This window comes from Narcine bancroftii, chromosome 3 (genome assembly GCF_036971445.1).
Source record: "Narcine bancroftii isolate sNarBan1 chromosome 3, sNarBan1.hap1, whole genome shotgun sequence".
In the NCBI taxonomy this organism is placed as follows: Eukaryota; Metazoa; Chordata; class Chondrichthyes; order Torpediniformes; family Narcinidae; genus Narcine; species Narcine bancroftii.
The window spans coordinates 83684284-83710334 of record NC_091471.1 but is presented as its reverse complement, the minus strand read 5'-3'; the positions used below and the strand labels follow the sequence as shown (position 1 = coordinate 83710334).

At 42.5% G+C, this 26051-nt stretch overlaps 1 long non-coding RNA gene across 1 annotated transcript; it reads left to right on the top strand.

The window, feature by feature from the left end:
- Window positions 1-311: 311 nt before the first annotated feature.
- Window positions 312-17376, top strand: LOC138756151 (uncharacterized). Its single transcript, XR_011352803.1, has 4 exons — window positions 312-398; window positions 3942-4025; window positions 13279-13353; window positions 17079-17376. It is a non-coding gene; the product is annotated as an uncharacterized lncRNA (long non-coding RNA).
- Window positions 17377-26051: the final 8675 nt, after the last annotated feature.

Here is a 26051-nt window from a genome sequence, read left to right as displayed (position 1 = left end):
AATCAAAAATAACAACAACAAATAAAACAAAAATGTTTACATTAAATGTATTTCCATTTGAATGTCTTTGTTATGGAAAAGTCAAATTACCAGGCTAATATTCTAATATATATCTGAGGTCAAAATTTCTTGTGATATATTCTATATTGGACCTGTTATGGACCATGGACTGACCTTTTGGACTGTGGACTGTCATCATAAAGGATGGAATTGTGCTGGGAACTCTGTGTGACTTGTGGTGCAGCAGGGACGAGCTGTGCAGACAGAGAGAGAGAATGGAACATTCAGAACGGCAGTTGGAGTGGCAGAGACCAACTGGAGAGCTGTGTTAATGAAGGGTTAAAACCATAATTTGAGAACCAAGGGAAGTCTTCTAAGTCAGTCTTGAGAAAGAATTTGTAAGCTTAAGGCAACGTAACATTAGGCATTACTCTCTCCAAAGTTCAACACGACATCCTTTTATTATACAGTTAAAGAACTGAATTTGGACATTGAGCTTTGAGATTGAAATTTGTGGACTGTTTTTTTTGGACTGATGTACTTGATTGACTGACCTAGGTTTTAGGAGATTATTCTCTTTTTCAATATTGGGCACAGACTGCATTTGATCTGTTATTTTTACATACTGTGACAGATTATGTTACATTTTATATTGTATATAGATATGTTTTAAAGGAGATAAATTGTGGCAGGATTTTTTTAGTGTAGATCACGTACAAACACTTCAAAACAGATCTCATTTAAAATGCCAGAGCTTGGCTCAAGCCAGAAAGTCCAGGCTCCATAGAGGCTTCACAAGTAGGTGTTAATCAGACATGCTGTGGAGTAATGGATTAATGTTTTGAAAAGCAAGAGATGAATGAACTTGGAAGATTAGATCCAGAGCCACAGTCCTACCGTTCAGCAGCAGCAGCTGGGACTGGAACAAGACAAGCTGGCGAGCTTGTGGAAAAAAAAACATTTTGAAGATGGGTTGTGAGTTTTTAGTTCAGCCTGGTCAAAGTCCTTATGGTCCATATAAGAGGAGATGGCTGGCTGTATAATGTTTCACTTGAAATAAGGAAAACAGAAAAGGAACTCTGTGGTGACCTGAAAGAACAAGGTTATCATCTGGAAAACCCTGATGGGGCAAGTTTCTTTGGCAAGACACTGAAGTGGCTGATCTGAAGGAATCAGTTATGGGTGTCCAACGAGCAACAAATCTCTCTCTGAAAACCAACAAGAACCTTCCTGAGTGGTAACAATTTACCTTTCAAGCACCAAAGCCTGGTGAAATTCATAAATGTTAAATTCTGTGCACAGAATAAGAAATGCTTGCAACGAGTGAACTCGGAGAAGTAAGAAGTGAGATTGGACTGTGAATTAAATAACTTTTTTGAACTTTCACACACATTACATATACGTGCGCTTAGAATTAGAAGGGGGTTAAGTTAGGTTAAGTTAATAGTAATAAGTTAGAGATGGGTCCTGTTTTCATGTTTAAAGATAATTTAAAGCAACTTTTGTTTAAGTAACCATTTGTCTTGGTGAATTTCTATTGCTGCTGGGTTTTGGGATCCTCTGGGCCCTAACATTACACACTGATTATAAAGATATGATATCTGTATATTTGTTATGGATACTAATAGTGGTGTTAATTTGGTTAAGACGTTATATTTTTTATAATCATTTATAAATTTAAAGGTAAAATTTAACCCTTTTGAATTGTGTCTTCTGTTTTTGGTTTGAGGCTTAACACACCCAAGTATTCTGCCCAAAAGGCATGGCACCAACCCAATAATATAAATGCCATGATTTAATAAGCAATTATCCTGAAGGTGAAAAGGATGGTTAATTAGGTGTCAGGAATTGATATAGTGATGTAATGTCTGGCGGCATTTTTCATTTGTTGCATCATTGGATCATTTTTAATGACGCCTACCCTGTGCTATTGAATGTGAGCTATGTATGACTGGTAATGTAAATATCTGTGGCTGTCCTCCATTTTACATTTTAAAAGGGATTTGCAACCATCTTCCTGCTTCTTCTTTTGCTTTCCTCCAGTGCTAATTGTTTGAGATATAGGGAAGATGTCCGCAAAGAATATGATACAAAGAATTAATTCAGTATTGATTGTCTGCAAATAATGTATCGTTTCCTTTCATTCAAAAATGTCACCACTGACATTACTTATAAATTTCACAAGGCTAAGTTACATAAGGACATGAGGTGCAGGAACAGTCCAGCTAGTCTTTCATGCCTGCACTACATTCTAGTTCATTAAGATCATAGCTTATCATTTTTCTCACATCTAATTTCCTGCCTTATCCCGACATTTCCTCTTGATATCCAAATTATGACAAGGAAGGATTGAAACTTCACAGTCCTCCACAGAAGAAAGGTTCAGGCCCAATATATCTTTGTCTCCTATGGTCGCTAATAGACCAGCATTTTGGTGTGTTTTTACTACAATCACAGCACCTACAGAGTTTTGTGTTTTATTCAGCCCTCCAGAGAAGAGAGTTCTAGATTTCTGCAGCACAGAAACCAGTCCTTCAGCCTAATTTGGTCATGCTGATCAAGTTAGTCCCATTTGCCTGTATCCAGCCTCTAGATTATCCCCCAAAACTATCCTATTCATGAACCTGCCTAATTGTCTTTTGAATGTTACATTTGTTCCCACTTCTACCACTTCCTCTTTCATAAAAAGGCCTCAGGTGCCTTTTATATCCTTCCTCTTTCAAATGCCCTCGAGTTTTTACTTTCCCCTATCCTGAGAAAAGGACTATGACTATTTAAGTTATCTATACCCCACATGATTTTATAAACCTATTGGTCCTACACGCTTTGGAAAAAAGTCCCAGCCTATCCAGCTTCTATAATTCAAGCTTACCAGTTCCAACAGCATTCTTGTCAATATTTTCTGTGCCCTTTCCCAATTTAGATGGATCCTGTTGCAATATTAGCTGACCTTCTTCATTATCCCCAATCACATCAATTTTGGTATCATCTGCAAACTTATTTGAGTTCAAGCTCATCCAAGTTTTTAATATAGATGACAGACATCAATGGACCCAGCATCTGAACCCTCTGGTATACCACTAATCTCAGCCCTCCAATCGGAGAAACAACATTCCAGTTCCATTCTCTGTCACATTTCTGTATCCAATTGAACTGATCACCATGGATGCCATACAATCTGAACTTCTGGACCAGTGAACCATGTGGATCCTTTGTCAAAGGCCTTGCTAAAGTCCATGTGGACAGCAACTCCTGCCCTGTTTTCATCAACTTTCATGGTTACATGTAGCATCATTTTCTTGTGTCACGCCCATACCTGATGATGCATATATCTCTGCCAGAATTGTTGCAATTTCTTCCCCAGCATTCCATGACATCTTGGAGTATAATTGATTAGCCCCCAAGGATTAATCTGCCTTCATGTGTGCCTCCTCTTTACAGACTTTATTCAAGAAATTGCTATTTACTTCCCAAGTTCCTACATCTATGTCTTTCTCCACAGTAAATACAGATGAGAAATGCTCATTTAGGACAACCTCCACATAGATAACCCTGCAATCATAAAGGGCCCTTTTCTTTCCCTAGTTACTCTCTTTTCTTTAATATACCTATAGAATCTCCTTCACCTTATCATCCAGAGGCTTCTCATACCCTTCCCTTGCCCTCCTTATTTCCTATTTAAGTGAACTTCTGCATTCTTTGGACTGCTCAAAGGATTAATTTGATTTCTATCTCTATAATATCAGTCTCACTTAAGCATGAGTTCACCGTCTACAAATTCTTGTATGAAAATGAATGCAGTTAAATGTGCGTGTCAGATTTCTTATGCTCTTTGACTATCCCTGGCTGTCTACCGAGTTTTCGCACATCAATTTTCACACTAACCTTAGTACCTTAGTGTGGATCACCTGCTATATTGATACTTTGGCTCCCTGCAACAGAATAATTAAGGAGTCAGAAGAGGAGCTTGGAGAGAGTCGGGCTGTGAATCAGAGCAGGAGGAGCTTGCTGAAAGTGAGGAGAAGGTAAGCTATTAAAGTCGGGGGCTTACCGGGGCTTGGGCCTACTTCGTTCGGCTGGGAGTCAGAGGAGGAGCTTGGAGAGAGTTGGGATGTGGGTCAGAGGAGGAAGGAGTTTGCTAAAAGTGAGTCAGAGGAGGAGGGGCTTGCTGAAAGTGAGGCAGAGGAGGAGGACCTTACTGAAAGTGAGTCAGAGGAGGAGGAGCTTGCTGAAAGTGAGGCAGAGGAGGAGGAGCTTGCTGAAAGTGAGTCAGAGGAGGAGGAGCTTGCTGAAAGTGAGTCAGAGGAGGAGGAGCTCGCTGAAAGTGAGTCAGAGGAGGAGGAGCTTGCTGAAAGTAAGTCAGAGGAGGAGGAGCTTGCGGAAAGTGAGTCAGAGGAGGAGGAGCTTGCTGAGTGATTCAGAAGAGGAGGAGCTTGGTGAAAGTGAGTCAGAGGAGGAGGAGCTTGGTGAAAGTGAGTCAGAGGAGGAGGAGCTCGCTGAAAGTGAGTCAGAGGAGGAGGAGCTCGCTGAAAGTGAGTCAGAGGAGGAGGAGCTTGCTGAAAGTGAGTCAGAGGAGGAGGAGCTTGGTGAAAGTGAGTCAGAGGAGGAGGAGCTTGGTGAAAGTGAATCAGAGGAGGAGGAGCTTGCTGAGTGAGTCAGAAGAGGAGGAGCTTGGTGAAAGTGAGTCAGAGGAGGAGGAGCTTGGTGAAAGTGAGTCAGAGGAGGAGGAGCTTGGTGAAAGTGAGTCAAAGGAGGAGGAGCTTGCTGAAAGTGAGTCAGAGGAGGAGGAGCTTGCTGAAAGTGAGTCAGAGGAGGAGGAGCTTGGTGAAAGTGAGTCAGAAGAGGAGGAGCTTGGTGAAAGTGAGTCAGAGGAGGAGGAGCTTGCTGAAAGTGAGTCAGAGGAGGAGGAGCTTGGTGAAAGTGAGTCAGAGGAGGAGGAGCTTGGTGAAAGTGAGTCAGAGGAGGAGGAGCTTGGTGAAAGTGAGTCAGAGGAGGAGGAGCTTGCTGAAAGTGAGTCAGAGGAGGAGGAGCTTGCTGAGTGAGTCAGAAGAGGAGGAGCTTGGTGAAAGTGAGTCAGAGGAGGAGGAGCTTGGTGAAAGTGAGTCAGAGGAGGAGGAGCTTGGTGAAAGTGAGTCAGAGGAGGAGGAGCTTGCTGAAAGTGAGTCAGAGGAGGAGGAGCTTGCTGAAAGTGAGTCAGAGGAGGAAGAGCTTGGTGAAAGTGAATCAGAGGAGGAGGAGCTTGGTGAAAGTGAGTCAGAGGAGGAGGAGCTTGCTGAAAGTGAGTCAGAGGAGGAGGAGCTTGCTGAGTGAGTCAGAAGAGGAGGAGCTTGGTGAAAGTGAGTCAGAAGAGGAGGAGCTTGGTGAAAGTGAGTCAGAGGAGGAGGAGCTTGCTGAGCGAGTCAGAAGAGGAGGAGCTTGGTGAAAGTGAGTCAGAGGAGGAGGAGCTTGGTGAAAGTGAGTCAGAGGAGGAGGAGCTTGCTGAAAGTGAGTCAGAGGAGGAGGAGCTTGCTGAAAGTGAGTCAGAGGAGGAGGAGCTTCCTGAAAGTGAGTCAGAGGAGGAGGAGCTTGCTGAGTGAGTCAGAAGAGGAGGAGCTTGCTGAAAGTGAGTCAGAGGAGGAGGAGCTTGATGAAAATGAGGACAAAGTAAGCTATTAAAGTCGGAGGCTTACCGGGGCTTGGACCTATTTGGTTTGGCTGGGAGTCAGAGGAGGAGGAGCTTGCTGAAAGTCACAGGGTTAATTGGTCAAGGGGCCAATAAAAGGAGTGAAAGGGAAGAGAGCGGACAGCGAGGAGTGAGACTTCCTGGCTTTGGCTTATCAGGCTTTGCAGAAAGCAGGCAAGGAGAAAAGGTAAGCTGAGTTATTTGCCTTCGTATTCAGAGTCATGCCAATAGGGTTAGTGCTCTGTACTGAGTGTCAGATGTGGGAACAATGGGTGACCTCCACCCTCCCAAATGGCCACATCTGCACCAGGAGTACCGAGATGCAGTTACTAAGGGAGCAAATTAGGGATATGGAGTTGCAGATTGATGACCTGAGGCTTGTAAGGGAGAGTGAGGAATTAATCGATTCAACTTTCAGGGCGATAAATACTCCAGAACCCATGTCAGCTAAGTGGGAATCCGTCAGGGGGGGAAAGAAAAAAGCGAGAAAAACGGAGAGCACACCAGTGACTATCCCACTCAGCAACAGTTATGTCGTGTTGGATTCTGTTGAGGGAGATGACCGGACAGAAGATGGCCACGGGCACCAGGTCAATGGCAATGAGCCTGGCAGAGTGGTGCAAAAGAAAAGGAGAAATGCAGTAGTTATTGGGGACTCCATAGTCAGGGGTACGGACAGGAGGTTCTGTGAGCCAGATAAGTATACCCGCATGGTGTGCTGCCTCCCTGGTGCAAGGGTACGAGAAATCACAAATCGGGTCCAAAATATTCTGAGAGGAGAGGGAGAGCAGCCTGATGTCTTGGTACATGTGGGTACAAATGACATTGACAAGAAAAGGGAGGAGGTAATGAAAAGGGATTACAGTGAACTGGGATGAAAGCTGAAAGACAGGAACGCTAGGGTGGTGATCTCGGGATTACTACCTGTTCCAAATGCAAGTGATGAAAAGAATGTAAAGATAAGGAAAATGAATGTGTGGCTGAGGTGCTGGTGTACAAGGCAAGGATTTGGGTTCTTGGATCATTGGGATCTCTTTTGGGGAAGGCATGATCTTTAAAAGAGGGACGGGTTGCACCTAAATCCAAAAGGCGTCAACATTTTGGCAAGTATGTTTGGTACAGCAGTGGGGCAAGGTTTAAACTAATTAGGCAGGGGTATGGGAACCAGAGTGATAGGGAAAATAGTAGGGAAGATAAAGTAATGGCCAGGAAAAGTAAAATAGGAAAAGTAATATTGGGAGGAGAAAGTAAAAAATCAGATGGTGCAGTGAGTTTTCGGGTCAATGATAGTGTTAAGAAAATTACAAAGAAAAATAGTGGGCAGAAAAATCAAAAGAAAAGGTTACAGAAGTCACTAGATATTAAAAGGACAAAGAGCATAAGGGCACTTTATCTGAATGCCCGCAGTATTAGAAATAAGGTTAGTGAACTTGAGGCGCAAATCGGTACCCATGCCTATGATTTGGTAGCCATCACGGAAACATGGCTACAAGGTGACCCTAAATGGGAATTAAACTTTCAAGGTTATCAGGTGGTGCAGAGAGAGACACGATCGTAAGGGAGGTGGAGTAGACAATAGACAATAGAAGCTGGAGTAGGGCGTTTGGCCCATCGAGGCAGCACCGCCATTTTACAGATCATGGCTGATCACTACCATCAGTACCCCTTTCCAGCCTTATCCCCATAACTCTTAACTCCTTTGCCCACTATAATCAAAGATGAGCTCCAGGCAGTAGTGAGGAATGATATAAGATCTAAAGAGCATAATGTTGAGTCCATTTGGGTAGAGATAAAGAATAACAAAGGGAAAAAATTATTGGTGGGTGTTATCTATCGCCCACCATATAACAATAGTTTAGTGGCACAGGAAATAAATAGAGAGATAAGTGAGGCATGTAATAATGATACGGCAGTCGTCATGGGGGACTTTAACTTCCACATAGATTGGGAAAATCAAGTTGGTCATGGGAGTCTGGAAGAGGACTTCATAGAATGCATCCGCGATAGCTTTCTTGAGCAGCATGTTAAGGAACCCACAAGAGAAAATGCTCTCCTGGATCTAGTGTTGTGCAATGAGATAGGTAGAGTAAATGATGTAATAGTCAGAGACCATCTGGGAAATAGTGATCATAGTATGATTGAATTTCTCATTCAGATGGAAGGGGAAATAGTTAGATCTAAAACTAATATATTAATCTTAGACAGGGGTGACTACCATAGGATGAGGGAGGAATTGGGCAGAGTGGACTGGGAGCACAGGCTAATTGATTAAACAGTTGAGGAAGAGTGGAAGATTTTCAAAGAAATATTTTGTAATGCTCAACAAAATATATTCCGGTCAGGAAAAAGGGCAGCAAGGGAAGGAAAAATCAACCGTGGTTAACAAAGGAAATAAAGGAGAGTATAAAATTGAAGGCGCAGGTGTACAAAGCTGCAAAGAGCAGTGGGAAACTGGAAGATTGGGAAAACTTTGAGACAACAAGGGGTTACAAAACGGGTAATAAGAAATGGGAAAAAGGATTATGAAAGTAAATTGGCACAAAATATAAAAACAGAAAGCAAAAAATTTTATAAATATATAAAACGGAAGAGGGTGACCAGAGTTAACATAGGACCCTTGGAGGATGAGAAAGGAAAACTGGTAGCAAAAAATGAGGAAATGGCCGAGGCATTAAACAAATATTTTGTCAGTCTTCACAGTGGAAGACGTGTCCAGCATGCACAAGTGTGGAGTTAAGGATGCGAATGTTGGGGAGGGCCTTGATAAAATAGTTGTTACAAAGGAAGTAGTGATGGAGAAACTAATGGGACTAAAGCCAGACAAATCACCTGGTCCAGATGATATGCATCCAAGGGTTTTGAATAAAATGGCAGAAGTTATAGTTGATGCATTGGTGGTCATATACCAAAATTCCTTGGATTCTGGGCAGGTCCCGGCAGACTGGAAGACAGCAAATGTCACGCCACTTTTTAAAAAGGTATGTAGGCAAAAGATTGGAAATTATCGGCCAATTAGCTTGACGTCTGTGGTTGGAAAATTGCTTGAAGCCGTCATTAAAAATGAAATTGTGAAACTTTTGGAACATAAGGGTTCAATCAGGCAGATGCATCATGGTTTTAGAAAGGGAAGATCTTGTTTGACAAACTTGTTAGGATTCTTTGAGGATGTAATGGGTGCGGTGGATAGAGGGGAACAGGTTGATGTTGCATATTTGGATTTCCAGAAAGTGTTTGATAAGGTGCCACACAAGAGACTTATCAGTAAGTGACAGGAAAGTGGAGTCTGGGGAAGTATATTGGCCTGGATTGAAAATTGGTTGTCTGACAGGAGGCAGAGAGTCGGGATAAATGGGAGTTTTTCAGGTTGGCAGAGAGTGGGGTGCCGCAGGGATCAATGTTAGGCCCACAACTGTTCATCATTTACATTGATGACTTGGAGGAGGGGACAAAATGTGGTGTAGCCAAGTTTGTGGATGACACCAAATTGAGTGGAAGAGCAAATTGTAATGAGGATGTGGAGAATCTGCAGAGGGATATAGTTAAGCTGGATGAGTGGGCAAAGGTCTGGTAGATGGAGTACAATGTTAGTAAGTGTGAGGTTATCCACTTTGGCAAGAAAAATAAAAGAGCTGAATATTATTTAAAGGGTGAAAAACTACAGCATGCTGTTGTGCAGAGGGACTTGGGAGTGCTTGTGCATGAATCGCAAAAAGTTAGGTTGCAGGTGTAGCAGGTTATTAAGAAGGCAAATGGAATGCTGGCCTTCATCGCTAGAGGAATTGAATTCAGGAGTAGATAGGTAACGTTGCAACTGTATAAGGTACTGGTGAGACTGCACCTGGTGTACTGTGTCCAGTTCTAGTCTCCATATTTGAGGAAGGATATACTGGCTTTGGAGATGGTCCAGAGGAGGTTTACTAGGTTGATCCCTGGGATGAAGGGGTTGACTTATGATGAAAGATTAAATCATCTAGGATTGTATTTGCTCGAGTTCAGAAGAATGAGAGGAGATCTTATAGAAACATATAGGATTATGAAGGGTATGGATAGGATAGATGTAGGAAGGTTTTTTGAGCTAGCCGGGGAAACTAAAATGAGAGGACACAGTCTCAAGATTCGGGGAAGTAGATTTAGGACAGAGTTGAGGAAAAATAGTTTTTCCCAGAGAGTAGTGAATGTTTGGAATTCTCTAACCAGGGAAGTGGTTGAGGCTGCTTCATTAAACATATTTAAAATTCGGTTAGATAAATTTTTACATGATAGAGGAATTGGGGGATATGGGGAGAAAGCAGGTAAGTGGAGTTAGGTTATAAATTCGATCAGCCATGATCATATTGAATGGCGGAGCAGGCTCGATGGGCCATTTTTAGCCTACTCCTGTTCCTACTTCCAATGTTCCTATGTTCCTTCCCCCTCCCACAGAGGTAACATTCTCCCTGCATCTGTCCTATTACATCTCAATGAGATTATCAGTTATTGAACTAAACAGTGGAGCATACAGCTCATCTGCTCACTCTTTCCTTGTACGGCGATGCCAGAAACCATTCAGGTGAAACTTTGTGACGCTCTCTTCAGAGCAAGTAGGCAATGAGAGCAAAATGTACATTTTATAGATGGAGTCTCAAAGGTACTCTTTGTAATTCTTGTAAGACATTACTGTATAAAATTCTGATGCGGCCTGACAAAGTGGGTGCCTGGATAAAGTTTACCCTTGATGCATGTATTATACTCATGTAACAGGTTTGGATATTCTTGAAGGCTTTTGATTAATGGGCTTTGTTAGATATAAATATTACCGAAAGCCTGAGCACCGCATCTATGAAAGAATTTGCATTAGCATTCATGTAGTATGGTCTGATTTGTTTTCTCATTAAAGAACATGGAGCTTTGATCCAAATCACTATATAATAGTTCAATCTTTGCTTTTTCAATAACTTGAAGTGAACTTACAACTCCACTGAAGGTTGTTGAGCAATGAGCCAAGATGTATTATGATTCTTAGCAAAATAAATTCATGATAACTATTTATAAAGCATTATGAATGTAAATTATATTACATATCAGATGGCTAACTGTTAAAAGCAATTGCAAAAATAGCAATTGCAAAACTTTAACATTCAATTATTAATCATCTATGATACATTTATCCAATAAACATATTTCCATCTGTTTCAGAGTGTATGGTGCAAGTTGTGTGAAGTGTGAAATAATTGTAAACCAATCAATATCAAAACCATAGCCTGCATTGACAGGCAAGAAATTTGCTTTCCTTTTCTACAGAATTATTCCATGTTTTTATAACAATATGCATAATTTGTATAATTGAATGCATATGTAAAGAGTGTAATTTGAATACATATAAAGCACTGAATTAGTAGATCTTCAATTTAAATTAATGCTTGCCTGCATTTTACTGACTCATTCTAACATCATTGTGTTATACAATACTTCTGCAAAAAAACTCTAATGCCTAAAGCAAACATCGATGAGGGTCAGTACACTGTCAGCGTAAGATCAAAGTAACTGACACAAAGACATACGTCAGCAGTACGTAAAGTAGTGCAGCATGGAATATTGATGACTTTATCTCAAATCTCTTGCCTGCTGGTTGAAAGGAGCCATCAGCATCGGCCTTTTGTGAATCATACAAGATAGGTCTTATAGTGAAGAGCAGAGTCATTCATCTCACTACATCCTCATTCACACAGTGATATACTCTTATTCTGATCCTTTGCAATTTCCCCATACTTATAGAACACTACAGCACAAGACAGACCCATTGGCCCTCTCATTGTGCCAACCAATAGATTCCTTAAAATAAATACTAAACACTCCCTACCCTGTAACCCTCTATTTTTCTTCCATCCATGTGCCTGTCTAAGAATCCTCCACCACCATCCCTGGCAAGTCATTCAAGGCACCCACATCTCTGCATTAAAAAAAAACTGACCCCTGATGTTTCCCCTAAACTTCCCTCCCTTAACTTTGTACATATGTCCACTGGTGTTTGCTATTCCTGTCTGTACAGAAAGGCACTAGTTCTTCACCCTATGTATGCCTCTTATAATCTTGTAGACCTCTCTTTAGTCTCCTCATACTATATTTTTAATATTTTATTTAAAATTCCCTACATTCAGTAACTATAATTGTTATAATACAGATATCAAAAAACAAATTGATTACATACATGATGGTTTTCACCCCACCCCAAGAAAGCCCATCCTCTCATCCTTCTACACTCCAAAGAGAAAAATCACAGCTCTGCTAATCTTGCCTCACAAGACTTGTTTCCCAATCCACGCAATATCCTTGTAAATCTCCTCTGCACCCTCTCCATTGCTAACACATCCTTCCTATAATGAGGTGTCGAGAACTGAACACGATACTCTAAGTGTTATCTCACCAGAGATTTGCAGAATTGCAACATGACCTCTCTACTCCTGAACTCAATCCCCCTATTAATGAAGCCCATTATCCCATAGGCCTTCTTAACTATCCTATCAACCTGTGACCTTGAGGGATGCATGGATTCATCCTCACCTTAAGTAACAAATCATTAACCCTGTATTCAACCTTCTGGTTTGTCCTTCCAAAATGTATTGCCTCACACTTATCCAGATTGAACTCCATCTGCCAAACTCTGCATCCTGTCTATATCCTCTTGTAATCTTTGACAACCTGCAGTTCAATCCACAACTCCTCCAACCTTTGTATTTCCCGTGATGTCACTGATCCATCCTCTGCCTCTTCATCCAGTCATTAATAAAAATCACAAGAGCTGCAGTCCCAGAACAGAATGCATATAAACCGCATCTAATGTCCTACCATCATCAATTTAATTTACCTTCTCAAAAAAAAATCAATTGGGCTCGTGAGGCACGACCTTCCCTTCACAAGGCCATACTGACTGTTCTTAAATAGACTGCACTTTTCCAAATGTTCATAGATGGTATCCTTAAGAATGCTCTCCATTAGTCTGCATGCCAGTGACGACAGACTCGCCGGTCTATAATTCCAAGGATTCTCCTTATTACCTTTTGTAAACAAGGGGATGTATTTGGCATTCTCCAATCCTTTGGCACCACCCCTGTGGCTAAAGAAGGCTCAAAGCTGATAACTACTGCCCCAGCTTTCACTTCCTTTCCACAGCAACTTGGCATCTGACCCCAGGGTCAGATTGACCCTTATCAATCTTGATGTTTTTAAGAAGATCAAAGACTTCCTTTTTCTTAACCTCCACATTCTGTTCTGTTCCAACCTCACCGTGATCAAGGTCCTTTTCCCTTGTGAATACTGACGCAAAGTCATTTAGGACCTCCTCCCCCTCAGGCATATATGTTGCCTCCTTTATCCTTGTGTGTGTGTGTGTGTGTGTGTGTGTGTGTGTGTGTGTGTGTGTGTGTGTGTGTGTGTGTGTGTGTGTGTGTGTGTGTGTGTGTGTGTGTGTGTGTGTGTGTGTGTGTGTGTGTGTGTACAAAGCTTGTGACAAACAGGAATTGGCTGATTGCTCTCTGTTGTGGTCAATGGCCAACTGAACCTTCTCAAATACAACAATGTATGATATCAGTTCTATCCGTATTAGAATAACATATGCTTCTCATTTTTTCCTATTTCAGGTGACTCAATGGCCCATCAGAACATTTTTTTTGACTTTTATTGTTCATTTCTATTAATATAGAGATATAATATGGGTAAGTTGATGAAAAGTGTTCTGAGGGATGGCATTTACAAATATTTGGAAGAACAGGGATTGATAGGTAGTAGTCAGCATGGTTTTGTCAGGGGTAGATCATGCTTAACAAACCTTATAGAGTTTTTCGAGGGGGTTACAAAAAAGATTGATGAAGGGAAGGCTGTGGATGTTGTCTATTTAGACTTTAGTAAAGCTTTTGACAAAGTTCCCCACAGGAGGTTAGGAAAACAGGTGGAGGCATTAGGTATAAATAAGGAGGTAGTGAAATGGATTCAGCAATGGTTGGATGGGAGGTGTCAGAGAGTAGTGGTAGAAAATTGTTAGTCAAATTGGAGGACAGTGACTAGTGGAGTTTCTCAGGGATTGCTCCTGGGTCCACTATAGTTTGTTATATATATTAACGATCTGGAGGAAGGGGTGGTAAATTGGATAAGTAAGTTTGCAGATGATACAAAGATTGGTGGTATTGTGGACAGTGAGGAAGATTACCGTAGCTTAAAAAGAGATATAGGAAAGCTGGAGGAGTGGGCTGAGAAATGGCTGATGGAATTTAATACGGATAAGTGTGAAGTGTTGCATTTTGGAAAGGGAAATCTAAATAGGTCATATACATTGAATGGTAGACAATTGAGGAGTGCAGACCGACAAAGGGATTTAGGAGTTATGGTAAATAGTACCCTCAAAGTTGATACTCAGGTAGTTAGAGTGGTGAAGAAGGCATTTGGAATGTTGGCCTTCATCAATCGGAGTATTGAATTCAAGAGTTGGGATGTTGTGATGAAATTGTACAAAGCATTGGTGAGACCAAGTTTGGAATACTGTGTGCTGTTTTGGTCACCGAATTATAGGAAGGATATCAACAAAATAGAGAGAGTGCAGAGAAGGTTCACGAGAATGTTGACAGGATGTCAGGGTTTGAGTTACAGAGAAAGGTTGAGCAGCCTGGGTCTTTTTTCTCTGGAGCGTAGAAGATTGAGGGGGGATTTGATGGAGATGTTCAAGATTTTAAAAGGGACAGGGAGAGTCAACGTGGATATGCTTTTTCAATTAAGAGCAGGGGATATTCAAACCAGAGGCCATGGTTTGAGATTGCAGAGGGAAAATTACAAGGGGAACATGAGGGGAAATTTCTTCCCGCAAAGGGTGGTTGGGATGTGGAATAAGCTTCCGGCAGAGGCAGTTGAAGCAAGGACATTATTTACATTTAAGGAAAAACTGGATAATTACATGGAGGGGAGAGGATTGGAGAGGTATGGACCAGGTGCTGGTCAGTGGGACTAGGAGGGTGGGGATTTGTTCCGGCATGGACTAGTAGGGCCAAACTGGCCTGTTCTGTGCTGTATATGGTTAGATGGTTCTATAATATGAATTTATGCCTTATGACTAGTGGTGAGGAAGAGAGAGTGTGACTGAAGAATTAACTTGACGCGTGCTGATTATACAAGATACTCTTTCAGAAAAACTAACTCATTTAGGAAAAATATTCCAGCGACATTGCCCTCCATAATATTTGGGACAAAGACATCTTGTGTTCTTTACTTGCCCCTGTGCTCCATAGTTTTAAATTTGCAATGTGATTAAAGTGCACGTTTCAGATTTTATTTAAGGTTTTTTGTATACATTTTGGTTTGACCATGTAGAAATTAAAGAACTTTTTATACATAGTTTCCCCATTTCAGCGCACCATAATATTTGGTACATATGGCTTCACAGGTGTTTGTGTCATTGGTGCAGGTATACGAGAGCCAGGTTTGCTTCTAATCCTTTGAAGTCTGTTATTGCCATTTTTCAACATGAGGTCCAGAGTTGTGCCAATGAAAGTCAAAGAAGCCATTATGAGGCTGATAAACAAGAATAAAACAGGAAGAGACATTGCCCAAACTTTAGGATGACCAAAATCAACTGTTTGGAACATCATTAAGAAGTAAGAACATACTGAGGAGCTTAATAATCACAAAGGGACTGGTAGGCCGAGGAAGACCTGAAGACAGAAGCATTCACATCATAATGAAGAAAAATGCCCAAATCCTGTTCGATAGATCAGAAATACTCTTCAGGAGGCACCTTAACTACTCAGGTTCAAGCAAATGTCTTTAAATTCATTGGTCTGTGCTTCATCCTATAGCAAGACAATGATCCCAAACATACTGCTAAAGCAATGAATAACCTTGAATAAAATCTAGAATGTGCACTTTAATCACATGTGAATTATTTGATTACAAATTTAAAACTGTGGATTATAGGGGAAAATAAAGGAAAGTCGTGTCATTGTCCCAAACATTATGGACGGGACTGTATATAGGAGTGTAAAAGACCATAAATAAGCAATAAAGCAAAATTTTAAAGCACAATTTTAAAAGAACTGGGATGATATTTGAGGAATAAAAATACAGAATAATACAAGAGGCAAATGCAAAATGATGGAGTTCTTCTTCTCTTCTTCTTTCTTTGGCTTGGCTTTGCGGACGAAGATTTATGGAGGGGTAATGTCCACGTCAGCTGCAGGCTCGTTTGTAGCTGACAAGTCCGATGCGGGACAGGCAGACGCGGTTGCAAGGGAAAATTGGTTGGTTGGGGTTGGGTGTTGGGTTTTTCCTCCTTTGTCTTTTGTCAGTGAGGTGGGCTCTGCGGTCTTCTTCAAAGGAGATTGCTGCCCGCCGAACTGTGAGGCGCCAAGATGCACGGTTTGAGGTGGTGGTCAATGTGGCAGGCACCAAGAGATTTCTTTAGGCAGTCCTTGTTGTACCTCTTCTTTGGTGCACCTCTGTCACGGTGGCCAGTGGAGAGCTCGCCAAGTTAGAACCGGCACAAATCACACAAACACCTTCCTTCTGTCATTTAATTGCATAAAAACATTGCACTGCTGTTTGGCTCTATCCTTTGACCAATTTTAGTCAGATCACTTTAACTCAGGCCATAAATATCATTCTTGATTGTTTTCCTAATTTTGATGAGTTCAAAAGATATGCCCTCAAAGCCATCCTACAGCAAGTCATGTCTAAGTTACCTGCAGTCTGGAAGCAGTAAAAGACTAATTGATAATGCATGCCCCCCAATTCCTGACCTGAGTTCTCACCTTTGTCCTGTTCCACATGGGCATTTCACTATCACATGTTGAGAGAAGACCATTTAACTCAATGATCCAATGTTTTAAAGTAACCAATAATTCTTGTACTGCAAAGTCGATTATGCTCAGGTTGAAGTGACCTCACGGCCAGAAAGTGAGAAATAGCGGTCAGCTAATCAACCCAAAGCTATATAAAGGAAGAAACCTGCTAATCACACCTTCAATATTAACACACACAGTGAAATATACAAATGCAGATATTACCTTTGGTAAATCTCTGCTCCTTCACAGGTTATCCTGTTTTATACCACCTCTAATGCCATATTCAGGAGCCGCTGATAGCTTCAGGAATTTGCATCTGTTCTCACCATTTAAAAAATAGGGAAAATATTTGAGTGCTTTGAATTATGTATTAAGCTTATGGTTATGTGCGATGCCATTGTTACTGTTTAACACAAGTGTTTTGTCCATAATAAAATGAAGGATATGTATTGTCATTTTCTCAGACAATTTTTTTCAAAACTCCATGTTTTTTTTAAATAATAGTTCTTTTTAATGTTTATATTATTAGTTTCTGCCACATCTTGTGCATCTGTCATCAACTTTATTACAATATTTTCAAAAATCTATTGAAATGATATCCATTTTCCTTTCAGACTTGCTGTCTGTGCAAATTCTTTGTTGTGATTGGCTGTTCAATCAGCTTGATGACATCACTGTTGCTAGACCCTGGAGATCCGCAGAGGTGATGACTGACAGCAAATGAAGTTGATGCAGAAGGGCAAAATCCATGTCCTCTTGTTCACTGCACCTTTTCCTTCAGCTTTCTCTGAGGTTAGCAACAAGCATCATTGTAACGTGCAAGTATTTTTACACTAAGTAAAATATGAGGAAGTAAATAAGCAGCCTAATTCCACCCTCTTCTGATTTTTGTTTTCAACATTATTCCATTGTTAACTCTATTCCATTTTGTCTAAAATGTTTCAGATATTATTAAATTTCATATTAAATATGTACACATTTAATTGTTATCTAGAACATCTGCTTTCATTCACTGTCACCATTGCCCTTATTCTGGGCAAGCTTCTTCCCCAGAGTATTGGATGAGCAATACTGTGTTAAATTTATTGCAGAATTAATGGAAAATTGAGAATCAAATATAAAACTACAGGAAAAAAAAAAGATCTGCAGTCATAGCTAAGGGCACTATGTATACTGCACAGTCCTTTAGGATGAGGATAAATCAATTTATTGATTTAATCAGATTTCTCTGTAAACAGAAAGGCAATATACAGCAATTAAATAGCACATTGGAAATTTGAGGTGTAAATATAACAGCCCCTCATACAACAAATGAATACAATTGAGAGAAAAAAAATAAAAATAGAAATATATATGGACCAAATCTCTTTATAGCATGAATAATTCTTGCTTTGTTTCCAAATTTGCTGCATTAAATATCATTGGGGATGCTTACTGATGAGATAATGTCATGTAGGTCTAGGTAAATGGATAGGAAAAGATTTAAGGGATGACTTGGGCAAAGGGCACCAGCTTAGATAGACAGAACAATGGGCATGGATATGATGGGCTGAAGGGCAGTTTCTGTGTTGTGAAACTCTATGACTAAATTCAAACTCACAAGAAAATTAGGTCTCTTGAATATACAAACTGACAAATTATGAGCAGGTGAAGTCCCCTTGGTTCCTCAAGACTGCTTCATCATTCAGTAAGACCATAGATGACCAAGATGTAACCTGCTCTCTGCATTCTAGTCCAGCCATTGTAAATTTTCATTACCTTCTTCTAAAGGATCTGTTTAGCTCTGCCTTGAAAATATTTTGAGGACAAATGTAAGGGAAAACTATACAGTTAATGTCAGGACTCCAAAGCACTGAAAGGCAGAGGGGATTGGGGGTCCAGGTCCATAGCTCCCTGAAAGTTGTCATGTCAGTGGATAGGATGGTAGAGAAGGAATATGGATCTTTGCCTTCATTGGTCGGGGCATTGAGTATAAGATTAAGGAAGTCATGTTGCAGCTCTATGTAATACAGGCCATTTTTGGATTATTGTGGGGGATTCCAGTTGACCCATTACAGGATTTCTTTTTAACATTTAGACATGCAGCACGGTAACAGACTCTTCCAGCCCACAAGCCCATGCCCCCAAACTACCTACAATCCTCATTATTAAAGGATGGGAGCAAATGCATGCAGACATGAAGAGAATATGCAAACTCCTTATAGACAGTGCCAGATTTAAACCCAGCTGTTGGGGATGTAGGAGTGCTGTGTAAACCATTACACTAACCAGGCCACCTCGAAGGTTGTGGAGGCTTTGGAAAGGCAACAAAAGAAATGAACAAGGGCACTGCTTGGATTAGAGGCAATTAAATGGTTATAAGGAGAGATTGGACAAACTTGCATAAAAAAACTCCCTTGTGATAGAGCAAATCTGATATGATAAAACTACTTCCTGAATCCTGGTACTTCCTATTCAATATAATTGAACTAAAATGCCAATTCTCTTGCAATCTATTCCCTTTACTCTGAACAACCTCAATCAGTTTACACTTAAATCTGCAATGCTTTAGCTGGTAAATTCTTTTTTTTACCCTATTTGAACAATTCAGAATAACTATGCCAACCCTATTCTGTGCTTGACAAGAAGAAACATAATATCAGAATCAAAATTTATTGTCATTAACAAATCATGAAATTCAGTGTTTTGCAACAGCTTCATAGTGCAAACATACATATTATAACCACCTTAGGATGGGGAGAAAATTCAATCCTCGGAGGTGCAAAGAGACCTGAGTGTCCTTGTGCAGAGTAATCTAAAAGTTAATGCCCAGGTAAGATTGGTAGTGAAGAAGGCAAATGCTATGCTAGCATCCATTTCAAGAGGTATAGTGTATAAGAATAGAGAGGTGTTAATGAGACTCTATGAGGCACTGGTGAGACCCCATTTGGAGTACTGTGTACAGTTTTGGGCCCCCTATCTTAGAAATGATGTGATGTTGCTGGAGAGGGTGCAGAGGAGCTTTACTAGGATCATTCCTGGAATGCAGGGGCTGGCGTATAGGGAGCATTTGACAGCTCTTGGGTTGTATTCGTTGGAGAAGAGGAGAATGAGGGAGATCTCATAGAAATATTTCAAATATTGAAATTTTGATAGAGTGAATGTGAATAAGATATTTCCCTTGATGGGTGAATCGAAGACAAGGGGTCATAGTCCTAAAATTAGTTATCCAATTAAATCAGAGAGGAGGAAGAACTTCTTTAGTCAGAGGGTCATGGATCTGTGGAACTCACTGCCGCACAAAGCAGTGAAGGCCAGATCTCTGGGAGTATTTAAACAGGAAATCCTCAATCCAGCCCAACGTATCACCATAAATGGCAGCATGTTCAAACACCTTAACCATATAACCATTTACGGAGCGGAAACAGGCCTTATTGGCCTTTCGAGTCAACACCGGTTCACTAGTTTAAAGATGAATGTATATTAGAAGTAAGAATGAATATGGGGAGCTCAAAGAAAGGGAGAGAGATGGGAACATTGGGCACATCTCAAAATGGCAGGGGGGATTGGCGCCAATAGTTTGGATTATTGGAGCTGGGTGGGGGGGGGGGCAAAGTTAAACTGTGCTTGATAATTTTGGAAGCATTCTAACTTGCTAGTTAGTGTCCAATCAAAGGACAAATATGATTCAATCAGATATTTGAGACATTTTTCTGTCCGGAACTTGGAATAACCAATGTTTTGGGCTTGAGCCCTTCATCAAGGCCTTGACAACTGGCTCAAGCCTGAAAAGTTGTTTGTCTCTTTATCTTTTCCACAGAAACCTTGATGAAGGGCTCAAGCCTGAAACATTGGCTATGTTTCTTTATTTTTGCTACATGAAGTACACTGCTGAGTTTCTTCTGCACTGTGCTTTTACTTCACTCACAGTGTCTGCAGACTTCTGTGTTTTACAACTAAAAAAGCCTTTTGAGCAGGACCTCGTTAAAAGCTGTTGGACAGCCTAAATAGACTATGTTTAGTGTGGTTCTTTGGCTTGGCTTCACGGACGAAGATTTATGCAGGGGGTAAATGTCCACGTCAGCTGCAGGCTCGTTTGTGGCTGACAAGTCCGATGCGGGACAGGCAGACACGGTTGCAGGGGAAAATTGGTGGGTTGGGGTTGGGTGTTACTTTATCAACTACCAAGGTGAGATCTTCAAAAAATATTATTGCCACATAGAAGTACCACATAACTTTTTGTTAACCCATTTTGAGTGTCCCTAATAATCCCCTCTTTAAACAATCAAATATTGCAAATGCAATGATTGCCCGAACACCTTCCCTTTTATCACCTCACACTTTTCCCCTTAGACAATCCAATGGATTGAAAGTAAAGGGATAACTTGCTTTGCATCCAAGTTTTGTGAGATTGATATTTGCTGATGACATTAACAAAGATGCTACAGACTTTGCCATGATTGTAGCTTGAGTTGTGTCAAGGCTGGGTGGGTGGGTCGTTCGGTAACTTTCATCCTTTTACACTATGGCCCCTGATTGGGCTCAAGGATATCACTGCTTTTTCTTATGCTCCTACTCCATTTTGAATAATTATAACTAAGTCAGAGAGGATATGGCATGTTTGCTTTGATAACATTCTTAAATCATTTCCGCCATGGTGATTCCCAAGTCAGAAAAGCGTTCAACTGGGAGGAAAACTTTTAGTATTGAGAATCTTATCATGTTAGTTATAGATTTTTTTAATCATTCTTTAATCCTAACAATTGAGATTGAAGCAAAAATAAAGTGCTCAACCTTGACTAGAGCCAACATGTCCATTGCATCAAATACAATCTTTGCAAGGGTGCTGCCTTTTCACATAATCAAAAAAAATGTAATGCCTGCACAGTTGTTCAGGATCCTTTATTACTATTTTAGCTGCCCTACAATTAACCTTCCTTTGAATCACTCTTCTTAGATTTTTCTTGGACTTAACTGTACTTAGCTGAGTGTTAGTTTAGCTTGCTAATTTTAGCATTATCCATTTTGTTCCATTTTCACTTCTAGTCATGAATACCCATGACTAGAAATCAATATCAAAGTATCTTACGTCGACAAGATTAGTGATGTCCTAAGGATCAGGTACAAGGTGAGATACACACAGGAAAATGTACCCTTGTGGCGGTGCACATCACTGACAGCAGGCAAACCGGCTCCGCGTGTTACAGTCACGGCAGTGGAGCAGCCACATCAAGAGGGTGCTGCCGGGGTTGTCTTTTCCGCCGGCCAGGTCGGGTCCACATGTGCGCGGGGTAACGTCAGATGTCATTTCCAACGCGAGGGAGGGACTTACCCATAGCCTTATAAGGCTATTGGTAGCCTTATAAAAAACTGGAGTGCAAATGAACCCACCGACAACTGGTCTCATTCTTCCCAACTCCATTTAGCTGCCACTACATTGTTGACCCCGACAGGTCCTGACAATTCTGGACTCAACAGTATGGACGCTGCAGCAGTCAGTGCAGTCGCCCTCAAACTCCCAACTTTCTGGATGCTTCTCCCATGCACTTGGTTTGGACAGGCAGAGGCAGTTCCAGATAAAACAGATTACATTAGACTCCACCAAGTACTACTATGTCGTCAGCTCCCTGGACCAAGTAACTGCAGCCAGAATGGATGAACTCATATAGAACCCACCAGAGGTAAATACTCCGTGTCAAAGGTGCTTCTCATCAGCACCTACGGGATCTCAAGATGCCAGAAAGCAGCCATGTTCATGCACCTAGACGGCCTAGTGAACAGATTGCCATCTGCCCTCAAGGATGAAATGCTCATGCTGGTGGAGGGCCACAAGCCCTTCCTCATGTTTGAACAGGCATTCTTAGAACAGATGCCCAATGATATCCAGCTGCTGCTAGCAGATGTGGATTTCAGCAACCCCCCCCCCACCCCCGGCAAGGTCACAGCGAAGGCGGACATCCTCTGGTGCACCAAAAGGGAGAAGGAATCTGCCATGAATCAGCTGATGAGCCACCAGACTGAGCAGCAGCCCGAAACCCAAACAAGCAGGGATCAGCCACGCCCTCGTAAACCAATAGAGGGAGCAGAGACGCGGTGGTGTTCCTACCACCAGCGCTGGGGAGCAGAAGCCCATAAACGGGAATCATCCAGGCCACCAACACCACTAGAGACCCAAACACAACCATGCAGGCCCACCCTGTAGGCAGCAACAACCCTGCCACAAAGACCTTCAGTGAGTGCCAATATGCCTCGGTGACGAGACCTTCCGACGAGATTTCACACTGGCCACAGTGGAGAAGTCATTCCTCAGCACAGACTTCCTCTGAGCTCACAGCCTGCTTGTGGACCTCAAAGCTAAATGCCTAGACATTCCAGATGATCCAGTTCGCTGCCAGCAGCATGCAGAACCAGCATATGGCCACAGTCACCACCCCGACTGACAGGTACAGCTGCATTTTGACTGAATTTCCCTCCATCCTCAGGCCGTAGTTCACGTACACGATGCCAAGACACGGTGTGCAGCATCACATCCTGACATAGGGCCTCTGCCCCTCATGCAAAGGCTAGACACCTTCCCCCAGACAAGCTGCAGTTGGCCAAGGAGCTGTTCAAATGTATGGAGGAGCTGGGGATCATCCGTAGCCAAGGCCACAGGGGGCTAGCAACCTTACGGGGACTACTGGCGCCTCAATGATTCAACTACCCTGGACTGCTACCTAGTACCCCAAATAGAGACAGAGTTGGGATAAACAGCTCATTTTCTGAATGGCTGGCGGTGACCAGTGGGGTGGCACAGGGATCTGTACTGGGACCCCAGCTGTTCACAATTTACATTAATGATCTAGATGAGGGGACTGGATGTAATATCTCCAAATATGCAGACGACACTAAGCTAGGAGGGGCTGTGTCACTGAAGAGGGAGTCAGGAAACTCCAGTGTGATTTGGATAAATTGGGAGACTGGGCAGATACATGGCAAATGCACTACAATGTGGATAAATGTGAGGTTATCCACTTTGGTAATACAAACCGGAGGGCAGATTACTATTTGAATGGCAATAGATTGGGAGATGGGGAAGTGCAGAGAGACCTAGGGGTTCTCGTGCACCAGTCATTGAAGGCGAGCATGCAGGTACAGCAGGCGGTTAAAAAGGCAAATGGTATGTTGCCCTTCATATCAAGAGGGTTTGAGTATAGGAATAAGGATACCTTACTGCAGCTGTACAGAGCCTTGGTGAGACCACATTTGGAGTATTGTGTGCAGTTTTGGTTGCCGTATCTAAGGAAGGATGTTCTTGCAATGGAGGGAGTGCAAAGGCGATTCACCAGGCTGATACCTGGAATGGCAGGAATAACTTATGAGGAAAGATTAAGCAGTTTGGGATTGTACTCGCTGGAGTTTAGAAGATTGAGAGGGGATCTCATAGAGACATATAAAATTCTGGCAGAACTGGACAGAATGGATGCGGAAGGGATGTTTCCTATGGTGGGGGAATCCAGAACCCGGGGCCATGGTTCGAGGATAATAGGCAAACCATTTAGAACTGAGATGAGGAGGAATTTCTTTACCCAGAGGGTGGTGAATCTGTGGAATTCATTGCCACAGAGAGCAGTAGAGGTAGGTTCATTGAATATATTTAAGAGGGAATTAGATACATTTCTTCAGTATAAGGGAATTGGGGGTTACGGAGAGAAGGTGGGGACGGGGTACTGAACTTTAAGATCAGCCATGATCTCATTGAATGGCGGAACAGGCTCAAAGGGCCGAATGACCTACTCCTGTTCCTATCTTCTCTGTTTCTATTTTTCTATACAGGATTCTATGGCCAACCTATATGGCGTGACAGTTTTCTCCAAAATTGATTTGGTATGAGGCTACCATCAAATCCCTGTCCACCCAGATGACATCGGAAAGATGGCCATTATCACACCCTTTGGACTGTTTGAGTTCCTCTGCATGGCTTTTAGACTTAAAAACACAGCACAGACCTTCCAGCACTTCATGGATGCAGTGGACAGAGATCTGGATTTTGTTTTCATCTACCTGGATGACATCCTCATCGCCAGCAGGAACCACCAGGAACAAGCTACCCACTTATGCAAGCTCTGCTCCCGCCTGGCTGACTTTGGCCTCACAGTCAACCCAGCAAAGTGCCAGTTTGGCCAGGAGGTGATCAATTTCCTAGGCCACAGGGTCACCAGGGACGAAATGACACCATTGCCAGAGAAGGTGGAGGCCATTCGGCAGTTCGCAAGGCCCAACCCATTCAAGGGCCTTCAGGAATTCATCAGCATGATCAATTTTTACATTTGCTTTATACCCAGCGCAGCACAAATCATACTCACCCTCTTTGCCATGATGACCTCCTTCTGTTTGGTGTGGTGTGCTATTAGCCAGAATCAGACACACACAAGATAAACTGTACAACTGGCTTTAATCCACAAAGACTTCCACAGAGCCAGGCTGGCTGTGGCTGCAGCAACTCTGAGTGAGGCCTCGGGAGGCCGATACAGCTTATATCCCGGAGGGTGATTGACACCCGACGGAGAGTGGCTTGATCTATTCAGGCCGACTGATTGACAGCCGACCAGGTGTTGTCCTGTCCCCTTACAAAGGTTGCCCCCTGCAGTAGCCTGGTGGAGTACCACATCATTCACTCCCTTCTTTAAAATTGTCCAGGGTGGTGGGGGTGGGGTGGACAGTAACAAGGAATCGTACCCACTCTACAAAATACAATATTTACAGAATGAGATGATCTGGCGGCCGCCGGGGTCTCTGTGATTGTCATAGGACTGGCTCCTGGTCAGTGGTCGGAGGAGAAGTGGGGGGGCTGGCAGCATGGGTCTGTGTGACTGGTGTGGTGCCGCGCAGAAGGTGGCAAAAGGGGCCAAGGTCGACGTGTGAGAGTCGTATTGGATGGGTGGGGGGGCAGGTTCGACCCCCAGGGCTGAAGCGGGCCATGAGGAAGTAGACATTTCAGTTCATGGAAGGCAGGACCCCTTTGAAGTCCATGCCGAGATGCTTGATCTGCCGATTGGCCTTTACGACATGGGCCTGGGGCAGGTGGAAGAAGAAACAGGGTTTAGACTTCGTGCAAACGTGGCAGCCCTTGGTTATGTCCCTGATGTCCCTGATGATGTACGGCAGGTTCTGGAACTTAATGAAGAGGTACAACTTGGTGACACCCGAATAGCAGAGGGACTCATGCCATGCCTGCAGCCTGTGCAGGTCTGAGAGAGGGCATCGGGGGAGTCGTTAAACCTCCCGGGGTGGTACTGGATGTCATAGCTGTAGGTTGCCAGCTCGACTCTCCAGCGCAGGATCTTGTCGTTCTTGTCCTTGCTCTTGTGGGTAGTGTTAAACGTGAAAACCATGGCCCACTAGTCCGTGAGGATGGTGAATCTCCTGCCGTCAAGGTAGTGGCGCCAGTGGCAATCCACTTCCACAATCGCCTGGGCCTCCTTTTCAATGGCGGAATGCCCTAGCTCGGAGCCATGGAGGGTCCTAGAGAAGAAAGCGATGGGGCTACCTCGGAGGCATCACTCTCCACCTGGAAGGGGGAGTCCTCATCTACGGCCTGAATCGTGGCATCCGTGATGTCCTGCATG